This window comes from Nyctibius grandis, chromosome 1, assembly GCF_013368605.1.
Source record: "Nyctibius grandis isolate bNycGra1 chromosome 1, bNycGra1.pri, whole genome shotgun sequence".
In the NCBI taxonomy this organism is placed as follows: Eukaryota; Metazoa; Chordata; class Aves; order Nyctibiiformes; family Nyctibiidae; genus Nyctibius; species Nyctibius grandis.
This window is the reverse complement of record NC_090658.1, coordinates 25,191,736-25,215,160: the sequence shown is the minus strand read 5'-3', so window position 1 is coordinate 25,215,160 and position 23,425 is coordinate 25,191,736. Positions and strand designations below refer to the sequence as shown.

At 41.4% G+C, this 23,425-nt stretch overlaps 1 long non-coding RNA gene across 1 annotated transcript in view; it reads right to left on the bottom strand.

Moving 5' to 3' along the window:
• LOC137670352 (uncharacterized) overlaps nucleotides 1-7,421 on the bottom strand; it is a 64,314-nt gene extending 56,893 nt beyond the window's left edge. The window contains exons 1-2 of the long non-coding RNA XR_011049244.1: nucleotides 7,316-7,421; nucleotides 4,862-4,925 (exon numbers count right to left, since the gene is read on the bottom strand). This is a non-coding gene — a long non-coding RNA (uncharacterized lncRNA). The remainder of the gene's footprint in view (nucleotides 1-4,861; nucleotides 4,926-7,315) is intronic.
• Between the last annotated feature and the right edge of the window lie 16,004 nt (nucleotides 7,422-23,425).

Genomic DNA, 23,425 nt, shown 5'->3' with positions numbered 1-23,425 from the left:
AAAGAGTACTTACTTGTTTTACGTCAACATGATTTATTTTCTTTTCTACAGATGGTAGTTCTATTTTCTATCCAGATTTTCATTGCAGCACTTATTATTGTACATGATTGATACTTGTAACCGGACAAGAATCTGCAAAGTAACACTTAGAATACTGTATCTTAGAATACACATTTCCTCAACCTGAAATCAGAACTACTGATTAAAAAAATGTGTCACATTGTTTTGTGGTTCAAATGTACTATAAAAAAATGTTTCCAAGAAACATCTGGTTTGTATTCACACCAGTTTGGTTTAAATACGTATGTCAACAGATAATCCTCATATTCCAAGTCTGAGTGAAAACAGGCCTTTTCAGCAAATTCATCTTCACCCTAATTTCTTCTGAAATAAGTGTTAATTTCCACTTTATTGGGTGCAGAATACTATCCACTAGGGATAAAACTCTCAATGAACTTAAAAATCTTACCTTTAATAATCAATTCTTACCTCATCCCATTATCACTGATCTCAGTGACACAGGAACATATTCTAAGGGATCACTAAATAAACAAGCCTATGGCTTTTTAGATTTGAAATTGTATTTTTCAAAGAATTGACAACAAGCATAAAAATGAATCATAATAACCTTTATTACAGATGCACTCTTATTTTCAACAGCTGAAGACTCTTTCTTTTCAGTGCTAAATAACTTAGCATTTAAGCAGAAGAGCAATCATGAAACAACAAAACTCTAAAGCAGTTATGAAGTAGCAAAAGAATAAAACCTGGATTTCTTTATCTGCATTTTCAAGCCCTTACAAAGATTGCACTAAAGACGGCATAACTGCCCAGGAGGCGGGCAAGATACTACACTGTAATCACAGTTATTAAAAGCAATACAAACTACAGAAGCTAAAGCAAAACCAGATTTATTTTTAAGTACTGTTTAGTACAGCACAAAGATTAAAAATCATTATTTTCCAGATTACAAAGGGCTTTTAGGACATAAGCTACCATGACAAATTATTCCAATTCATTTTTCTAAAATGTGAATAAAACAATGATAGATTATGTGAAAATGAAATACAAATAAGTTTTCAGTAGAGTCTTGAATAACATTCAAGCAGTATGCAACTCAATCCTTAAAAAACATTTCATTATTTATAACATAAATCAAATTTAAAAGCTTAAAAAAATCAATTTATAATTAGGCATGTTGTATCACTGAAATGCATTTTCAAAAGTAAGTTAGTGATTTTACTGAGAGGAGGGAGGAACCAAACTTTTGTGGGAAATCTCTCACTTCCATAAAGTATGCAAAATTAGACAAAAGCTAATTAGAAAACCTTAGAAGACCCTGCTTACAACAACATAGATATAAGAAGCTATCCAAGTTCAAACACAAATCAATGACCAGAAATACAATCTACATACCTGGCACTAGAGGGGAAAGCACTACGACTACAAACAAAATCAGTACATTGAAATGACCTTAAAAGTAGTTACTGAAAGGGAATCAAACAAATTTTAAAAAAATCTTCACTTTTAACATTGTGTAGGTTGTGTGTTTTAGCAGCCAAACCTGCAGCTTTTGGTCACACATCAATCCATATGAAGACAGGAAACCAAGAACAAGCAAAGTCTCCCATCCAAGAACCTACACACCCAGTCCTGCATCACTTCAGTTAGCAAGAACTGTCACTGAGCTCAACAGGGACAGGATCACGCCCCACTTGGAAAACAGTTATATCTTATTTGCATTACTTTTATATGTAGGGCAGAAAGAAGATACCATTCCTAATCATTCAATAAAAAAATACTTTGAGATTTAAACATGCAGAAAAGTCAAAGAAATGAAAGATTAAATTCTCACAAAGCAACAAGTCTCTCCTCTACTGTAAGTTGTATGGTGCATTCCTGCTGATACTGTTTAAATATATTGCCTTGACACGTGTTCGTGCATGGTTTTGCTTCTGCTTTGCATTCAACTCAATGAGTAACAGATTAAGGATTTCTTCTAAGCATTGTGGTCACTTAAGATAAATGTTCCACAGTACACAGTGCCTTGTTGTTTATGGAAGTTTCAAAAGTTGAGTCCCTTTTCAACTTCTCACATTTAGTAAGTCATTCCAAAGCAAAACACAAGTTTCAAAGAATGTATGAAGCCAAACAGTTACAAAAACAGGAGCCCTTGGGGAAAACAATGGTTTTTTAACTTGTTTTAAACTTCTTTACACAACTGATCCTGCTCTATGAACTATACTTCCCATTGTGATTTACAGTATACTACAGTTCTTTCTTTGTGAACTTAATAAAGTTACCCGATTTTTTTTTTTAATAATAGTTGAAAACTAGAGTTCAGACCACTGGCAGTCGTAAATAAAGGCAAATTATCAGGCCAGAGCAAACAAAAAAAGACCCAGTGGATATGAAGGAAGTGACGGGAAGTTTTGAAAGAAACAAACAGAACAGAAGTTTCAAAGAGCCTGAGCTGCATCAAGAAGGTTTATGTGAAACATTTTGACTTTACAGTCTTGGAAACTTTGATTTGGGGGTGGGGAGGGACATGAGGGTAGGAAGGATTAGAATGGAGAACAGAGCAATAGGGCTTAATCTATTTCTGAACTTTCAAGTTACACTGTTGGTAAACAGCGATAGCAACAACAAAACATTCACACATTCTGTAATTCATTGTGTCATGATAAACACTACCAGGTAACAATCCTGCACTGACCCTGTGAATGGACTAGTTGACAAAATGTCAATTAGAAATTAATAGATTTATGAAATAGCTTAATGTTAAATGAAAAGCTATGATAACCTTATGATATGAATGAAAGATCACGATTAATTCACAGGTAACTATCACAAAATTTGTTAGAGCTGAATGCTGTGAAATCTCACCAGGATTTGAGGACCGAAATAAAAAAGGGACTTTTTTTGATAAGTTATTCAAATTTTCAATAATGTCACAAATGAAATAAATTTATTTGTGAGACTATTAGACTACAGCAGATTCTATGAATAGCTCTACTGTTTCAGTTCATACAGATGCTGAAGTATCTATTCTGCAGAAAGTAGTAAAAGGTCAAAAAAAATAGGTAAAGTCTTCAATGTGCAATTTCTATTTATCTTAGGTATTTAAATGATAACGAGTCTTAATGTTATGCTCACCACATTGCTATGAGGTACAAAATGTATTATCTCTATTTGTCAGAAAGCATTAAATGACTTACCTAAACCACCCTGTGGTAGACTGTACATTTCCTAAGTTTCTTGCTCACACCTTAACTACTCTTTTCTACCTGAAAAGAAAAATACTCAGGATCACCGATAATTCTGCTTATACTTGCTTGGAGAAAGGAAGCTATCACCTAAGGAATAAGATAAAATAATTTCTTGATTTCTCAAAAAGCCATGAATTCTTGACTTTGGTGCTGCTAGAAAAACAGGGAACTCCCATGAAGAAGAAAACTACAGGATACTGACTTAGTGCCTACACTTGATCAAGGGCTGTTCATAAGTAATAGCAGAACTGTACACACTGAGGGATTTGAAAACTTTTTTTTTAAACATTAATTTTCTCGAATAACTTCATCATCCAGACTATACCCACTTCTACAAAAACTTTCATCATGTCCCTTCTTGAATTCCATCTTCCCTCATTAGATTCACAACCACAGGAATAAATAGCTTTAAGGGTAACTGCCATCCTCCACCTTGCATAACCTAACGATCTAATGAGAAAATGGTATTTCAAATACATTTCAAATGTATCATGTTTTCTCTAGAACGAAAAAGCCAGACTGCAAGAACTGACTTGACATTCAGCTCTGGTTCATACCAAAAAGAAGTCTTGATTGTGAAGGAGAGAAAGTAGCACATTTAAGTCACAGATATATCTCCCATCTACCTTTTTGGAGAGCTCCCACAGAAAAAGGAAGGCGACCACAAATCAGAAGTGTAACACAGCCAAATCTCCTCTATAGCCACAGGAAAGGTGCAATTATAATTTAGCAACAAAACAGCAACTCCTCCAGGCAGAACTAAATCACAAACATCATATTGAGAAACAAAAATCACTCCTCCTTTCCCTCTACCCTCAGGGTTATAATTAAAGGAAACTCAAAAGAGATCCTCTTTATTTCTATTGCTTGAAAACAAAGAGCCCTGTTGAGTCAGGGAATACATATCTCTTTCTTAACTTCCACCAGAAACTCCTTCTAGTCTGCCCTGAAAACGGATTCCAGACATAGAAGGCAAGGACATAGATGTATTGATCTGATAAAAAAAAACAAAACAAAACAAAACCAAAACAACAAAACATTTCCCATTGCTTTCTAAGTTGTTAGAAGTACTTGGACCTTCATAAGTCTCATAAGAATTAAAATACCCTGATTACATTAAAAAGCTAAATGTTTTTATAGAAAAGGGTAATTAACACTTAGAAGTGAGGTAGGGCCTTAATCATCATGGAACTGAAAGAACAGCTGTTAATTGTTGCCTGTGGGAAAGCAAAGGGCTGACAGGAAGAAAAATTACAAAATTAAGCACCACATTTATGTTTCTGTTGAAACCACAGTTTTTAAGCATCCACCTCAGTTTAAAAAGTTAAGCTCTGGGCTTATATTTTGGAGGCACTCTATCAGCCCACTTGGATTGCTTTGTGAAAATATTCTTCAGCTGCTGACTGGCCATTTCTGTCCTTCAGCTTGTGAGAGCCACCCTAATGCCTGGTAGTTGTTTGGGTTCATCCCAGTAACTTCCATGAGGACACTCGATATATTGAGCAAGTACATCAGATTCTGGGATGGGAATGAATAGGATCCATAGATCATGGTAGTTCTGCTGTGGAGGGCATTTATTATGCAATACTCACACATAGTCTGATTCTGCTCGGGACTCAGTGACTTCCAGGAAGGCTGTTTCTCACAGGGCATCACCTGAAAGCAAAGTGCAAATGGAAAATTCTGGGAAAGCTTAATTTTAAAGTATAGGACCTTTTCCAGGATAAGGGGATGATTTAACTATTTTCCACGGAGGTTCTAGCATGAGAGAGTACATCACAGGCAGAGATGTACAATCAGTACAGATTTTCTTTTAGAGTTACAGTAAGCTTTGCAATGGTATTCTGGTAGGTCATTCAAAAGACTGTTTCCGTGTCGGCACACAGTCATCCTTATAATGGTGAGGTAAGCATTGTAAAAGCCTCCTTCAGAGGAGATCCAGTGTTACCTCCAGAACTAACAAAATATCCTGGGGCTGTTTTGTTGCACTTAGAACAATTAATTTTGCAACTACATGTACATTGGTCCAAACACCATTCTGTTTGACAGGTGTGTTCACAGTAGCATGAAACCAGAAACAACTTAATGGAAAAGTAGCAGCTATTAAACTTCTAGAATCTAATCAAGTAATCCAAGTTTTTGATATAAAACAACTTTATCATCCTGATTTTAGGAACAGCACAAATTTGTTGATACAGGTTTCTGACATTTCTTTTTTAAAGCAGCTGAAGGAGAAAGGCTTGTACTCCTGAAAGCCTGTCCACTTCCCTCCTCTCTTACTCTGTATGATTCAACCTAATAAAAGACACAGCCACTCTTTACTAACCACACCACCTTCCCTTGGAATGCTCTGTGACAGCAGTATTTACCTTAAGTTTGCATTGCACCATGCTATCATTGCACTGCATAACAAAGCCCTTCAAATTGGATACACAACCTCTGCGAACACACGCCGCTTTATCACAATGAAAGAGTGAAAAAGAAGGATTATCCACAACTGTTCAACTACCTTTTCCAGTGCGCTGCCACACACAAAGGGCTGAATCTCTACTTTCTTCAATTTTCCAGTCAAGGCTTTGGCTAAGCCTATTCAGAAACACTTGGAAATAATCTCAATTGAATTACTAAGGTGTGGAATGAAAATATTCCCATTTTAGATTTAGTTCTAGATTTAGTCTAGATTAGTTCAGAGTAGTCTAGATTTAGTTCAACACCTTTATCTTTCAAATACAAAAAAGATGAGTTCAAGAGCTTGTGCACACTGATGCAGACACATCAGCCATATGGGGACAGAAGCTGGCACGCTCATTTTGCCTTCAGGCAATTTTAACCTATTTTACAGCTCTTATAGAGACCTTTATTTGGTGCTTATTGCATAACTCTTAGTGAATTTTTCTATGTCTTTTACCTGCTCACAGTCACTAGTGGACCAGAAGCTACTTGCTGATGAGGTAGTTCAAGTTCTTGTTTCACATGGCCCGCCACATTTTCCTTGAGCTCAAACAATCTGAGAAGATGCCATCCCAAGCTAAACATCTATTTGCTGCCTGATCTGTCTACAGAAAGCAACAGCTTTGGGACACAGACATACAGCTACTGACTTTTATGCACAATTTCTAAAAAAAGCTGCATGCAGAAGGGATCAAAAGGACCCAGAAGCTCTATAATACCCTATTTTGAAATACAAAGAGTTACAATAACAAGCGGGCAAGCCTGGTCTACCAAATATCACTATTAAAAGCTTGCACACATGGCCCAATATCCTTTCAAACATACAATCATTACAACACTTTTTTTAATGTAGGATGATCTGATTCTTAGAAAAAAGGCAAAAGAGCCAAGGCCAGCTCTTGCAGGGGTGTGTAAACACTCCTCAGCTTTGGTCTTTCACAGAAATAGTACCCAGCCACAAAGGCTGCAGAACATCCTCAGGCTGTTCTTGACAGAGCTGGACTTGGCAGCGGGCATAGAAATGAAACAGCATCCTTATAAGATTCTAGATACAAGCTACTGCTGTCATTGCTGTAGTTAAGAGAAAGACTGTAACACAAATGGCATCCCTGACGTGATATTTATGTAATAATTAATTGTGGGGAATGCCCTGTTCCAGTGGGTGTGGAAGCTATTCCCCCAGGTAGTAAGTTCTTTTCTTCACTGGGAGAGCACAGAACTGGAACAAGAGCACCGCTGCTCGTTCTTGCTCCCAGTGTGAGGGAGGGAGTTACTCCTTCACGCAGGACCCCACAAACAGAGGTTAAGCAGCGTCGCTGCCCCCCTGCTGATGCCAAATAAAGGAAAAGCGACAGCAGCGCACAAAACGGCCTCTCTCTGTTTCAAGCGCTACAAGTTCAGCTGGAGCTGTCGACCCCCGTGACTCAGAGGCGTGACTACCCGCACCAATCAGCGCCCCAGCCCCGGCTGGGCTGCACCGGGCCCGGGCTCTCTGCCTGCCCGCCCGCCCTCCCCTTAGGCGAGGCGGTGAACGGCCCCACTCCCACCCGGCCGGCCCGCGCGGGCTCCTCGCAGGGGCGCGGGCTCCTCCTCACCTCTGCCCACCGGCCCGGCCCGAGCCCCGCGGCCGGGGAGGGCGAAGCCGCCTCCGCCACGGCGGGAGCCCGGGCCCGGCGCGGCCCAACGAGCCCAGCCCGGTCACCAGGCAACCGCCGGCGGCTGCTGTAAACACCGCCACGCACGTGACATGACGTAGCGCGGCACGCACGGCCCCCACGACGCGGCGGCACCCCCGCATTACGTCACCTCCCCCAGCGCCGGGAGCGCCTATAAATAACCCGAGGGCGTGCGCAGGCGCAGCGCCGGCGCGGGGAGGTGGGCGTGGCGCTCGGATCGGAGCACCGCGAGGCCGTCACTGCTGCCGCGGGCGCGGCCACGCCCGCCGGCCGCTGCCCTCCCCACCCTCACCTTCTATTTTTATTCCTTTGTTTCAAGTCCCCGCCCCTCCGCCGGCAACCGCCGCGGGAGGACGGGATGACGCCATCCGCTTCCCGGAACGATGACGCGCCGGGCCGCGGGGGGGGGGGTGGGAAGGCTGTTGGAATGCGCGCGGGGCTTCGCTGCCTTAAAGGGACAGCGTCCCCCGGCCCCGCCCCCGGGCGGCCCTGACGGACGGGGGCAGATGGCGGGGGGCGGGGGGGCGCGGAGTCACCGCGCTCTGCCCCGCGCCAGCCCCCGGGTGCCGCCGCTGCTCCGGCGAGGGGCCGCGGCGCCCGGTCCCTTCCCGGGGCGCTCCTGAGGGTCCGGGCTCGGGCGGTGGGAGCGGAGCCGGCCCCGAGGGGAGCGGGCCGCGGGCGGGTAGCAGGTGCCGTCGTTCAGTGGGGCCCGGCCCGGGTGCCGCCCTGTGAGGGAAGCCGACCTGGGGTGAATGTGGCCCCTCTGGCGGGGGGTGTTCCCCAGTTCCCCGGGTTGGGGGTCAGGCCCGAGGCGGTGGGGCTGGGGTGGGGGTTGCCTGGGCTCCCCATCCGTCCGGGCAGTTCAGCGGACGCGGACACGATCGGCCTCGCCTGATGCTGCTTGGGTTGTGTTCTTAGGGGTTCTCTCATCACCGCTTACCCTCTGTGTTCCTGCTGTGGAGCGGTTCCCCGAGGCCGGGCCCTGCCGCTGCAGCCCCCCGCCGCCCTGCCTCCGGGGTGCGGGGGGGGCGGGGGTGGAAATGCCCCGTCATGCCCCAAAGGCAGCAGCATCGCATGGACAGCGTCTGTCTGCTTCTGTAGAGCAAACCACAGACACACATCATTAATAAAACGACACTAATTTATAAAGGAAGAAGTCCTTAATGTATCTTCTGTGTGTTTCTAGCTGAAACACAGAAGCACCAAATACTACAATAAAGGTTTTCTACCAATACGTTAAGCATGAGCGTGTTTGACATAATAAAACACAATTTTAGCTCAGCCGAGAGCTGAGGGCTTCAAACTGCGGGTATTATCCATAGTAGGTTATGTCTGGATCAGGGATGTGCTCTGAAATAAAGCCCCTCACTCAGTATAAGGTCGAGATGATGCTGTGGCATCATATTTAGATCATGGCTCGTAGGGAAATGTAGGGTGTACTTAGTCACCTATGGCATGACCTTATATTCCCACTCAATTTAGTAACAACAGTTGGTTTCTTATGGGGCATGTGAGATTTAATTTATTTACTGAGTTTCTAGGGTAAGTGGAGAGAAAGTCAGAAAAGGCATGAGATGAGAAGTCATCAGATGAAGGAGAGATGGAGCTCCCAGGGAAATGTAAGTCTTGTCTCCTAAGTTTCTCAAATAGGACATTAATGTAAATACAGTTACTTATCAACAAGTATTTTTGATACAGTGCCCTGAGTGATTTTTTTCCCCTGTCTTTTAAACTATCTGGTTATGATTTTCGTTTCAGCTTTTGCCTTTTGTTTAGTTTTGAGCCTTTTTATTGATTAGCACAGTGGGATCTGTCAGAATGCTAAAACTCTTGTGTTCCGAGAATGATGTTTCAGCCATCTGAAAAAAAATGCCTTCATTTACATTCAGATGGTATATTATCTTATTCATCAGGCCGGCATGTGGGAATATTGATATATGTTTGAGCATGTAAAATCCTGGTAGGCAAATACCAGAGTAACTCGCCTCTATATATTAATTATAGAAAAAAAAAGCTGCAGCTTAGTCCTGAGATAGCCAGTGTGTCACAGATGTATGTCCCTGTATCTTTTAACTCTGGCAAGAATTCTGCTCTTGCTGTCCCTTTGGCTGCGTTAAGTTAGAAGATATGTTACAGGAACTTTTAGCTTGTTGAAGAGCTTCCGGCTTTTTGCATTATGATCCAAAAGTGAGCTAAAAGGTTTTTTTTTTTTCCTAAATGATCACTTGAATTAACTAAATCAAGGAAGAGGCAGAATTAATAAAACATCAGAGATGATTGACTCTGAAATGTAATCTAATTAAGAAGTCAATTTAAATAAATCACTTACTGCTGTTGGAACTAAATAATGAATGTCAAAAGCTGTTTATGAGCAAAAGATATCTGTGAAGTTTTCCTGGGAAAGTAATTCGTTAAAAATTCAGTATTTTTCATTCTCACTCTTATAAATAATCAGTCAGGCTATTCTCTTACCAATTTTATGTTTCGGTGAATCTGAATTTGATTGTCATGCAAGCTTCCTTATGAGTCATTATCATAATTTCACATCACTCATTAAATGAAAGTTGTTTCTCCCCTAAATCCCCTAACCTACTTCTACTGTGCCAACAGGAGCATTCAGAAACTGGCACTAAGGTGCAGCTCTGATACAAGTTTTCTGTTTCCCTGTGACTCATTTGACATTAACATAATTATGTTACAGAAGTCAAAGTGATTTTCCAACTATGAGTAATGCACAATACTAGAGCGAATGTTTACAAGACACCGAGGCATATCAGCTAGCTGAAGTAACCAGCTGCTGATAACAGCTGAAGTAAGTTGGGGAATTAAAAAGTCTTATAATACAATTATCCTTCTTTGGCACTTGGTGTCACGTATGGCCGTGAGGTAGGTCGCGTGCTCTGCGAGGAAGAATCCAGAAGCAGCACTGTGCCATAACGGGGAGAAGACTGAGCCCGTGGGTAGTTCGCACAAGAAGTCTTCATAGTTTTCTTCCCACTTGCATATTTATGGCAAAGTCATGCTCAAACGAGAGCAGTGATGTTTTCAAGAAGTGGCTGTATTTACCAGAGTTCTTTTCAAAACCCAAGTGACACACATCCTCTCAGCCAGGAAAACAAGATCAAAATGAAACAACAACAAAAAAAATATGAGGTCATCTCGCAAATATTTTGAACCATGTGTATGTGAATAATACAAAAGAAGAAAACTGATAAGGCAAAACTGAGTGCTGTTACCACAACGAGATACCTTTCCTCTGTAATAAAAATATCTATCTGCAGGCTAGTGATAATGGTACAGAGAAAAATTACAATGAGTATGTTCTGAATAAATAGCAGCAAAAGTAACTACAAAATGTATAAGCCATAAGAAAACACTATAAAAATAAAATCTTAGTGATGATGACTTGTTTCAAGTGTTCCATGCAATTTTTAGAACTGACTGACTTCTCAGGGTTTTTGTAAGTAGTTTGAGAAATAGGTTCATTTTGTTTCTGACTTTTTTAGTTTACAAGCAGCTTTTGAATGAAACTGGGACACTTTCTATTTAGAAGTTTGTCAACTTTGGCTGGGTATCCTTCCAATGAGGCCTTATTTCACTGATGTGCTGAGCACCCAGAACATCACTGATTTCGTAAGAGTTGAGGACACTTAGTTTCTCCCAGGATTAGCCCATGAAGGTAGAAGTCTAATTTTGAAATACCAACACAAACTATCTACAATTTCCTAGAGTACTAGAAGTGAAAATAACCAGTTAACAACTTTCCTGTAAAATACCACAATAATACAAGTGGGAAAGAGAGTGAAATGCAGAAAACACATGTTGATAGCAGAACTGTTAGTAGAAAGCATGTTTTCCAGGAGACATATTCAAGAGTCAGAAAAAAATTCCACGTCACACCCCATTTTTTTAATTCACGAGAAAATCTGCTGAGGCCAGACATTTGTCATGCTGGAATTGTAGTCACGGATTCTCAGAGCCAGATGAGGACCAGAACTGGTAAAAAAGTTGTTCGTGGCTGAGGAAGGCTGGAGGAGGAAAGGTTTGCCACAATACCTTGCGTTGACAACCCTCCCCATTTGCCAGGAGAGTCAAGACATGGAGGTTTTCTGTTTTCATGCTGCACGACTGTGGGCAAACTCTAGTCCTGTTTCCTTCAGTTTGCCCACCTCTTACTTACTAGGAGATATAATGTACCTGCTGTGTGGAGATGGCTTTGGATGGCAACTGCTAGTACAACGACCAGCATGAATGTATTTAACACATTTTGATAAAATCACCCAGCAGAACCGAAACCAAACAATTGTTTAGCAGAACAATCCAAGCCCCATCAACAGAAATAAATTCCCATAGCACAATTTAGCAGTCTTAAATTTAATCTGATTTGTTATAAGCTCATCCAGGACTGTAGTTCTATAACTGCAAATATCCACCTCTGTAGCATGCTGTTTACATCTATTTTCACTGCTTTTAATTACCAATATCCCTAACTACCAAAGCTCAACCCTCAGCTCAGGTTGCTAAAATATACTCCAGTACTACCAGAGCAGGTTCCTATACTACAGGTGTATATTGTCTTATTCCTTATAGTAATACATAACAGGAGATATTTGTAAAATAGTTCTGCTCAGCTCCTTACCTACCTGGAGTCCCCTAATGAAACGATCTTGAAAGCAGCACCTCTGCAATGCTCTGCATTTCCACCTCCTGCTTTCCCCCATGGCTATAGAGGAGTTTTCTTCTTATAATGCTTTTCAGGGCAGCTGCACCCCATGCCCTCTCTTTTTCCTTCTTGAAGGAACTACCATTTACTTGTAACATTTATTTAGCATTCTGCAGTGACATACAACCTGTGCAGATTCCAAGTATTTAACCTTTGTTCCTTGACGAAGCTTGGCAAATTAACGTAAAATAGCAGAGTGAAATACGCACCGAGGGGCGTTTGCTGGAAGTAACTGATAAAATCTTGTGAGTACTGCTTGCCCTTACTGGTTGGTTGGGTTTTGTTGTTGTTAGCTTGTTTTTCAAGCGGAGCTCCAAAAACAAAATGTTCACAGACAATTATTCAGTATAGAAAATCATGACAATTTTAGAAAGCATGAAAGAAAACAGATCCATCAAGATTTAGATTATTTTCTGAATTAGAGGAAAAATTAACTGATATTAATTTTGGAGTTTTCAAAGTATGTAGATATCGTAACAAGGCCCAATGTTTTCTGTAATAAAAATAGCTATCTTGGTGATAATTGATAACGTGTTACTCTGAATTAGCAGCAGAAAACAGAATTAATTAGGAGTGCATACCCATGCCAACAGCAATGAAAATAATTTCATCCCGTTCCTTACCTGGATGAGGCCCCAGTGGCATTGTCTTCCCTTGGTCTGGACGGAACAGCATGAGCTGCTGCCATATCCCACCACAGGACAGCCAGGAGACCACAAGCAACCTCCTCCACAGCTGCCAAGAGATTTGGGAGCGTGGCTGTTCCCATCAGACCACCACCATGGTAAAGGTGAGCAGACCTGCCAGGAACATGGGCTCTATTAGGAAACACTGGGGGAAACCTTCAGATGAACAGCAAATATTGTTGTTTGGGATGGTGATGGCTCCCCAGCACATGATTAGGGGCTAAGACAGGCTGAGTTAGCATGAAGGCAGACAGGGAGCTTCAGCGTGGGGCAACCCAGCCTCTTCGTGTCTGCGGGCTGGAAAGAGAAGAGCTGTTCAGGGGGGGCTCCCAGGTTTTCCCCACAGGGCAGCGCGGGGCAGTTAAATGCCTCCATGGAGAGATTAGCTCTGCAGGAAACTCACTGAAGTCAACAAATACTGAAGCTGAGACTTTGTTCTGCTACGTGAGGGGAAGATCCTGCACCAGGGGAGATGCTGCCAGAAAACAGTTTTCAAAATTTTTCCTCCCTCAGTAACCCTTTCTCTAAGGGTTTCTTCCATGAAGTTGTGTCTCAGGTTCCCTGTATGACTCTGAGTACTTTTAAGAAATATTTTATATTGTAATATATATATTTAGAAGTAGTCTATATTGTAATATATATATCAGTTAAAATATTTGTTAGATACAGACTTATTTTTATAATTTGTTTCATATAATTCAGTCTTAGAAAACTGAATTTAACAAGGTATTAATTTTAACGCTGAAAAACTAGACATTAAATGTTGTGCTATAGTAAAGCCCAGTCCTGCTAACACCTATGTGTGTGCTTAAATTTAAACACAAGTAGTACTGGACTCACTGGTATTACGTGCACGATTAAAATTAAGCATGCATGAAAGTGTTTCAAGGTCAGGACTTCCAAATTCTTTCGCTTGTTTAGAGTAAAAAAAAAAAAAACAGACTAGTAACTGCTCATTCACGTAATAAAATTGCAGTGATGTTTATGTTAAGGGACTTACTGCCATTTGATAGGCAAAGTATCTCCTGTCTAAATGTTTTCCCACTGCTTTCTAAAAGAGAGTTGTCCCTTGTGGTGGTGCACTTGGATCATCACAGGAGAAAACAAGGCGGTTTCTCTGCCTTGTTAATAATTGCTGTCCTTACTGTAAAATGTAAACTTATTGAAGAGGCTCAGGAGCCAACAGAGTTCCCATAAAACCTCAGCTACCCAAAATCTAGTCGCAGCAACACCTGACTTCTGGGTCCCCTGTCTTACATGTCTTTATCCTCAGCTGAAAGACTTCAGCCTCTTGAAGTGTCTCCCAAATCAGCCACCAAGATGTGCAGGGAGCAGCTCAGCCTCGCCAGCGAGAGATGGGGGGCTGTAGGGAGGCACCTCTGTCCTCTTGAGAGCCACAAACCTGCGATGTCTGCCTGTGCTTTGGTCATATTTTCAGTCTAGCAAGGCGTCACTCCTTTCTTACAAACGCTGGTGGAAGGATGAGGTAGTGCTTATTCCTTTAAGCATTCGGTGGGGATATGTGAGAGCCAGGTTCAGTTCCACTGGTTGTCTAACAAGGTTTAATCTCATATTTCTTTTGATATGGGATGTTGCCCGAGCTGTCAGGGCACCCTCCATGCTCCTTGCTGCGGCCATGTCGAAAACAGAGGGAGGATAGCTGACTCAGCAGGAGACTCCATTTCTGGTCCTCGGTCCCAGAGCTGCTCAAAGATTTTACACAAGCATTTTTTTTTTGACCAGAGATGGAGCCCTGTTCTCACTTCTTTAAAGCAATTGCCCTAAAAGGCACCTTATCTTTGAAAAAAAGGCATGACTACTCTGTGCAGGCGCTCACTCCCACTGCATAGCATGGACATGATGAGAAAACACATATGTTGGAGGATCTAGGGTAAGATTTAGTATCAGGAACCCACTGGATGTAGTCCTGAGGAAGGCCCCTAGCTGGGTAGCAGATGTATTTGAGCACCTGTCCAGAAATGAAACTTTGAGGTGCATAGGAACAGGAAGGTTGCCGGTGTTTATAGCCCTGGGCAAGGGTTTTCTGTAAAGGAGGTTGGGATTTGCTTGCTTTATGTTACTACAGCTTGTCCACTTTAAAGTTGCCATCCTAATCCATCACAGGAGGAACAGAAAAGGAGGAGGATCCAGATTATCCTGCTGCAGTTGAGGTTCTGCACACCGTCTTTGTTCCAAGCATCTCTCAGGAGAAACTCACAGAAAGGATATTTCCAGTTTAAAACAAACAAACTATAAATATTCCAGTAAAAGGAAAGGATGCGTACTGGGTGAACTTTGAGATGTACTCCAAAAATATGTTGCTGACCTCCCACTTGACATAGTCTGTTTCCCTATTAAACTGTAATATAATTAGGGCCTGCTCTAACCCTGTTGCTGGTTGAATGCTTACATCAATGGAAATGTGGCCTCGCAGGCTGCAGTGAGAATGAGGTATACGTGTAAACTCTAAAATAATCCATGCCATAGTAGAAGGAAGGATACCCAAGAGAGAATGCTTACCCCTCCTGCCTTGCAAGATATTTGGGTGTCTTATCATGTAAGTGTAAATAGATATTAGGCCAAAGGTCTTTGAGAACTTGAACTCAAAGTTCAACTCTCTTTTCATTAGTGCAAATGAAGTGCCACCAAACTGGAGTCTGTGAAGTCACATGGGGAAGTGAAAGAAGAATTGGGACCAAAATGAACTGAGATCAAGAGTTGAGGGCAAAGAGTCTTCTACTAACCAAAGGGGGCATTTGGAAAATAGGCGATGACTACGCTGGTAGGTGCTAACGGTCACCATGATGATAATAGTTGATGACTGTTAGCTCATTTCATCTCATCTCCTGTGGCTGCTAGATTTCACCCAATAACCCTTCTGTTAAGCTCTGGGAGATATGCAGCAGGTGCCGTGAGGGACAAGGACAGGTCTTGAACTAGGGTAATAGAAGAAGGGTGATTATAACCCCCTCAGGTTTTGTAAGCAGTTCATTTGGGGCAGGCACATTCACCAATAAGTAAGATTCAATGAACAGATTATGTCAGGAAGTCTAAGGATGCTGAAGTTCCCCAGTTACACAGTTTACAGGAACAAGTTTAGAGAGGAGGCCCATAGCTCTGTCCTACCAATGCCCTGTGGTAGGAACATGATGGGGGAGAACCTGCATGAGTGTGCTGGTGAGCTCCTGAGGAGATGGGCTGTGGCCAGGAATGCTGCTTTTGCAATACCTTTTGTAAAAATATGTGCAATGGGCATTTTAAAAAGGGAAAAGTGTGCAAATGTATTCAAGCTGGTGATGAAACCTACAAATGATTAGATACCTCCATGGATATTTTAAGGATACAGAGCATTCGTGGAAAAATTAATTATTTTTTAATATTATATTATTTATTTTTTTAATAAATATTATAGTGACCTGTAATAACTGTAAACCAAAACCCAACAACTCAAGTACATGTTTAACCCCCACGCTCCGCAAAGAAAACAGTGTGCACATCGCACTTACTGTGAGAGCCTTTTTTCACTGCAAGCACTCTCAGCCTAACACAGGGCTGATTTACAGCCCGAGTTCAGGAGATTGTACAGACCAGTCAGGAAATTGTTGAGAAAACTTTGGAGCCTAAACAACCCTTTTTGCACAAAGAACAAATCAGGTAAATTTTTTTTTTGTAAAAAAATACCTATCGAATTTAAATGTTGCCTGATAGTTTAGATATTCACTCTGCTTCATACAGATGCTTTGAACATAAAATAAATCATCAACAAAAAATACCAAGCTAAACCATCCCAAGCCAAATCCTTGGGTGATGAAATGAAAGCATTTATGCCGATTTATATCTGGGGGGAGTTCATGGCTTGTTTTGGGTACCCTGTAATATCTGTAGTTTCTGCACCAGCCATGAAGCTGATGATTTATCTGACCGATTAAAGTGGAGTAGTGTATAAATCATACGAACAGACGCAGCCTCCCTAAAGCCAGGAAGCATAACATTGAGCCTAATTTATGGTTTCCAAACAAGTCGTAGGACTGATTCTGCAATCCCACCTCAAGCTAAACTCTTTTTGAAGCACTGGGCACAGCTGTAAATTCATAATGGAGTGACAGGCTGGGCTGGGGGCTGCCTGATACCTAACTGTGCCTCAACACGGATGTGTTAAGTAGACTTAATTAAACTTTTCACAATTTTTCTGGTACAATGTGGAACATCTTGGCTTATGCGAGGACAAGAAATACTTCTGCATTAGCAAGGAAACTACCTTCCCCTCCAGAACATGACAGGCATCTGTCTCTTTAAAATGGGATGGTAAAGCACGTTTTACTTTGATCAGCTTTCATTTATGGGAAAAAAAGATAAATTTAAAGAGACTTGAACTACACTTTCCCTTTATGGGAAACTGAGCCCTTAAAAATGGTAAATCCCTCCCTCAATGTGGAGCAAGACAGTATTGAATTCCTGTACAGAACACCGTGAAGTCACAGCGAAATCTGCTGAATACAGCTAACAGACCTTTACAGGAGTATTTTATTTTTATATCTTTACTTTCTCTCTCATGCTGACTGATGGCTGATTGCATACCACAGCCTCTTTTCTATGTAGAAGGGGAGAATAGTGTCTTCGGTCAACTAGGTCCTTACAGTTTTAAAGTAGTGTGTGTGTTCATGTGTGAAGTATCACTAAAAATCCTTCAATATTTATCTGCAAAAGCAAGCAGACTCTTGAAATGATAATCAGCAATTGTGGAAAAGCTGTCCTCTCTCATTATGGGCACAGCCCTGCAAAATTAATTGGGGCTGACCTTGCACTGAACTTCATGGGAGTGGTATCTGAGAAGAGACTCCCACATTGGTTCTTAAATGTCTTGGTAAGTCCTGACAATAAGAAAGTGCCTACTCCAAGTAGCTCCATCTGTACCTGTTAGAGAATTGCCTTCACGGGACAGCTTTCTGTCTCCAGAAACAACCACCAAAGTGCCCTCTTATGCACTAACCAATATTCTGCTTCACCTCCCTGATCCCCTCTGGTTGGCAGGATTTTCTCTGATTTCCTGGTCCTTGAAGCTGTAGCATAAGCAAGATCTTACATATGCTTGTACAAATTATGATTTGAATAGTCCCAGGAAGCAGTGACAAAAGATATAGGGAAGTTATAAGGTATAGACTTGCTAGTTTAAAAGGATACCTAACTTAGAAAATCATCCATTTCATCTTGTTTCTTTAGAGTAGTTTAGTAACTCCATCATATTTCTAAGTCTGCCTTACTCTTACATTTGCTGGTATGCTGTGAAGAGCCTGATATGGTTCTGTAGAATGTAGGACAAAATAATCCGCTAATAACAAATAGCAATTCATACAAAACTGATCAGAACCAACCAACCAACAAGTCTTTTTTATCCTGCAGCTGCCCTGATGAAGTTTCTTGCTTTTCTCTTTATCTTGCAAAATCTCTTTATGTGCAACAGCTCTCCTGCCTCCCAGTTCTGGTCCCTGCAGTCCCCAGGGCCTTGGGTCCAGTCCTATTTTTACTTTTACTATTTCTTATTTGCTGCACTTGGGGTTTAATTTTAACTAGTAAAGCAGAGCTGATCCTTTTTTCTTCTTTGTATTTTACATTTGCACAAGGTATAACAGTAAAAATGCCTGATGGGAAAGGCTTTTCCTGTCAGTAGACAACAAGCCAAGCACAGATACAGGCATGAAAACTCTTCCAACTGATCATTAAACTCCCAGAAAATGCTTTTCTTACCAGTCATCATTGCTTATACACGACACACATTAGCTATTCCTGCTGCTGCAGGGAGACTCACTTCAGAGTGGAAGGCTTCCAAGAACGCTGCAGCCGGCAAAGCCTGTGGCCTCAAATCCACGGGAGTTCATCTGGGCATGTGGGACGGTGCGTGCGAACGGCCAGATATTAATCCTGTGCATTCCCAGTTCAGCGCAGGAAATGTTTACTTCTAAATAACTTTCTGAAAAAGTAGGCTTAAATGATTTGATAAATCCCAAACATATTAGAATTAGAGTGAAAAAGAATAACAAAAAGACAATTTACCTTAGAGATGGTTATAAGATGTAGTGTAACTTATTTTTTACTAACTGGGCACTCCTCTGAAGTCCACTGATAATGCAGGCTTTAAGTGCAACAGGTGGACAAAACACTCTGCTTTTGTGCTGTATGTTAAACTTTGCTTTTGTGCTCTGTGTCTCTTTAAAGCTCTTAAGCTTTTGTTTATTTTAATAATTCAGCACCTACTCAAATTCTAAACCTTTGTTGTTTTAGAAAAGTAACAGTAATTACTGTACTTCAAAGGTCTGTAATGAATTAATTGATCAGCCCACACTGAAAACTGCCAAAATAAGGACATTGACAAAAGACCACAATATTATACCTTGTCAGGTGCTCTCATACCAAACGTGTTAGAAGAAATACAACTCCACAGGAATAAGTTATAATATTTATAGAGGCTATTTTAGCTCTTCACTAAACAGCAAGTCCTAAGTTAAGTGAGGTTTTTGGACAGGGCCTGTTCAGCTGTGTATTTAATTGCTGTGCTGAATCTGAGCTTCTATTTGACAGTTGAAGGATCGTCATCCTTTTTAGATCTCGATGTAAAACTCTTGCATACAAGAAAAACAGACCCGGAATCCTTACTGGGGCTGCTACATACTACTGTGACAGATGCATTGAATAGTGAGAATAGATAATAATGCATCTAGAGAGCATCCAGCAACAAAAGGCCCAGATCCGGTGGCCCATTAGAGTGCTAGTTAAAATTAGACATAAAAATAAGATACACCAGCCTTATCTGTGATTTCCATTTGGGAATCCCAGCTACTTCACTCATTTCAACAGGCTGGGAAACAGAACAAAAGGAAGACCATCAGGTTATCCAAAATCACACAGACGGTGAATAAGGAGCCCTCTCATTTCCTGACTCCCAGACCAATAAGCAGTACTGTCCTCATCTGTCTCGTTAATAATTATTTCCAGTGTAGAAGGTCTAAAGCCCTGCTCCACAGAAGGAAGCTGGGCGTGGTGAGAATGAATGTCCCATCTCTCTCACCATCTAAGTTGCACCGCAGAGCTAAGCATTACTGTGATTGGGGCATTCATGGCCCCAAACTTCTTTCTAAATTTGGACTATGCAAAACATCATTCAGGGATTGAGCTGGTCTTTTAATAAAACCCCATCAGCAAGAGCAATTGATCTGGGTGAAAAGACCTGAGTTGGGTTCTCACCTCTGGCTAAGAGGGATGAAACTCATGCCCCCTCTTTCTGAGGAGAAATGATCTAACCACAAACCACTCAGCTGTGCTGTTGGGGGAATCATACTTTTGACTTCTCCTGCTCAAGCTGTCCTATCATGGAGTTACGAGCCAGTTAGTAAACCAGATGGTGCCTAACTTTACAGCCTCGTGGTGAGGACATACCCCTGAACAAGGGGCATCCTGCAGTCCACTATTCGCTCTGTGTAACCATTTTGCTCCAAAGAGTCACTGGACGAAGGACAGACCCTGTCCCACAGTGGGTGGCATTCCCCACTGGACTGACAGTGACTGGGGACTCCAGGTGGGTGCAGTGACACCCTGCATCTTCCCCCCCTTGCTGAGGTGGCCTCATTGGCAGCCTCCTGTGCCCATAGAGCAGTCAGGATTTGGGCTCAGGGAATGCTTCTGTGATTGCAATTAAGGCAGTCTAATTTTAAAACTTCATGCAGCTCTATTGGTTTCATTTTACTTACACTTTGTTCCAATGAGAACGTATGGTGCCAATATCTGAAGATATTGGCAAGACAAGAACATATGTGCCAATATCTGGGCAAGATACAGTACAGTTAAAGCCAAAAAAATAAACCAGGAAAGATAAGAGGCTGCAAGTTAAGATCATTCATGCGTTCCTTTCATGGCAAGACACACGTGAAGTAGGTGAGAGGACAAACGATAAGCGGAGTGAAAGCTGCAACGTCAGCCTTGGTTTTGAATCTTCTGTAGATTGCAAATCTGTGTCATGCATTGCTATTATTTGAGATGGTTTTTATGTAGAAATCGATGTTTAATAATTAGAAATGTGCATTTGTAATTATTATGGCAAAATGTAATTTACATATTTACCAGGCAGATGAGAGGAGCTGTTTTCAGTATCATTAATGATATCAAGTCCCAGAGTATTCTTTATACATGCACAGTTCCAAGGGCAATCAATGGGAACAGGTAATATTTACAGGGGGTACGTGTGTGTGTATTTGTGTGTAGCAGCATGATGATTCCATAATGCATCCAAAATATTTGTAACTTGTCACAGTAAAAATGGACATATTCTCTCACTCTCACCCTCTGTGTTTACCTGGACTACAAGCCATTACTACATTAGTCCACTGAAGGGAAACATACACCTTCAGCTAACAATTTCTAAGCATTTCTTTCAACTCATTTCAAGAGGAGAGTTTTGTACACTGAGAACCAGTGTGAATAAATGTCGATTTTTCATAGACCCTGCGGGCTAGATTTATCTCTCATTGAAGTCAATGGGAATCTTTCCATTGACTTCAATAACAGTTGGATCAGATCTCAGTACTTACTTTAATCAGTGATCATTTTTTTATACATAAAGCCATAGTTGAATTTCGGTATGAATCTCTAACTGCTCAGACAAAATCTGGCATGCTTTTACAAGGTGGAAAGGATGGGGAGGAGGAGATGAAGGGGAGGTTCTGTGAAGGTGGAGCTTTTCTTGCCATTAAATGTATGGGACTATAAAGGCACTCTAAAGAAGATATAATTTACACTTGCCTGGAGAGCAATTAATATATCTGGCCTATAATTTTACTTGTTTGGTGGAACCAGTGAGTTTGCTTTGTTCGGTCCAGTTTAAGATGTGATTCTATCATATGTGGGATCTCTTTTCCGTGTTGGTTACTATCTGGATGTATCCAAAGAGATCAGAAATTGTCATTACAGGCTATTGTGCTTAGCCAGCTCCTATGCTGGTGCACAAAGTACATCTGATAAAAAAAAAAACTTGAAAGGCTTCAACAAGAGGGAACTAAGGATACACTTGACTGGGCCAGCGTCAGGGCTGTCTCTCAGCTAGAGAGAAGGGATGTTTGTGTAACTTGCCTCCCCACTCTGCGCTCCCAAAACACTGCATATAATAATGACTGACAACCTTGTGGAACATTTAATTTAATAAAGTTCCATTAAAGTTCATGGTAATTTGGGGCACCAGAATCTGGTCCTGAAATATATGTCTTGTTGCACCCCTTGGTAATTTTGTTAGCACTGTCTCCATCTTATTACTGGAGAAACAAAAAGTGAAATGACAGAAAGCGAAAGAGAAAATTAAAATGACTCATTTAAACTTAGGAAGCTGCCAGGGCAGAAGCAGAAGGACCGATGGGAGAAAAATTGCTGGAAAAAGGGAACAGAAAGGGAGATGACGGAATTCAGGGATACAGGGAGGGAAAAGAGAGAAGTGAGAGGAGGAGAAACAGGGAAGTGGCAAAAGAAAAGGAGAAGCTGTTGTTTTAAGGAAATGGGAAAGGGGGCTATTGCTGAAACAAAGCAAAAGAGAGTAGGAAATGGGAGTGTCCAAAAAGGAGATAATAAACAGAGAATAATTGGATTTAGAGGGATTATCAGATAGTGATGGAAACAGGCAGTAAGGAAAGAAAGCTAAGCTGAGGAGAGAAAAGCAAGGAGCAAATGAATTTTGTCTTCAGTGTTAAAGAATAAAAGAAGTTGAAATAGTGCACTTATTTTCCTGTACAAGGACATACCACTTGAGTGGTATTGAGTGTACGACAGCAGCAGCATTTGCCATACAGCTTCTGTGAGAATCTGTCCTCTAACTGCGCGGTTTTTAACTCCCTTCAATTTTTGGACCTCTTAGCCCCGTAGAGATCCAAACCTTCCAGAGTGAATTTGATCCTCACTACTGTAGGCTTGGGGTTTTTTTTAGTCACTTTTTGGAGAAACTCTTGGAAGTAGCCCACAGATGCCCAAGCGGTCCCCAGATGGCAACTGAAAAGCCCTGGGCTGGGTGAGGATGGCTGATGGTGCTTCTACTGCAGATTACTCTCATAGTTCAAGCAGTAGCAATCTAAACCTGGGAAAAAATAGTCCCAGGTTTCAACTCTGGTGTTAGCCCAGTCAGATGGGAAAATTGTCTCAAAACTAGTGCGTGTTTTGCAGAACAGGGGAGTATTGTCACACAAATTCAGACCGCATAGCAAAAATCATGGTGAAGGTTAATTCCCATCACGGAAATAGAGAATACTTTTTTTTGGGCAGAGTCAAAAAAACTGATGCTGTGCTGATTTTACAACATGATAACTCTGAGTTCTGGAAACCTCTTGTTGTATGTGTGCTATGCAGGGAAAAATTGGACCTGTCAGGGTTACAGTAATTTCAAAAGTTAATACAATTAAAACCACAAAGCACACAGAGAGGCAGATTTTACTCAAGATATCACAACACATTTTATTTATTTACATCTCATTATATTTTCACCAGACCAAATAGATTTAATGGAAGTGCATGACCATAAACCGACGTAGGATCTGATTGGGACATGGGGATTTTAATTGTGTTGCTCTAACTGACATCCTACAGTTGCATAAA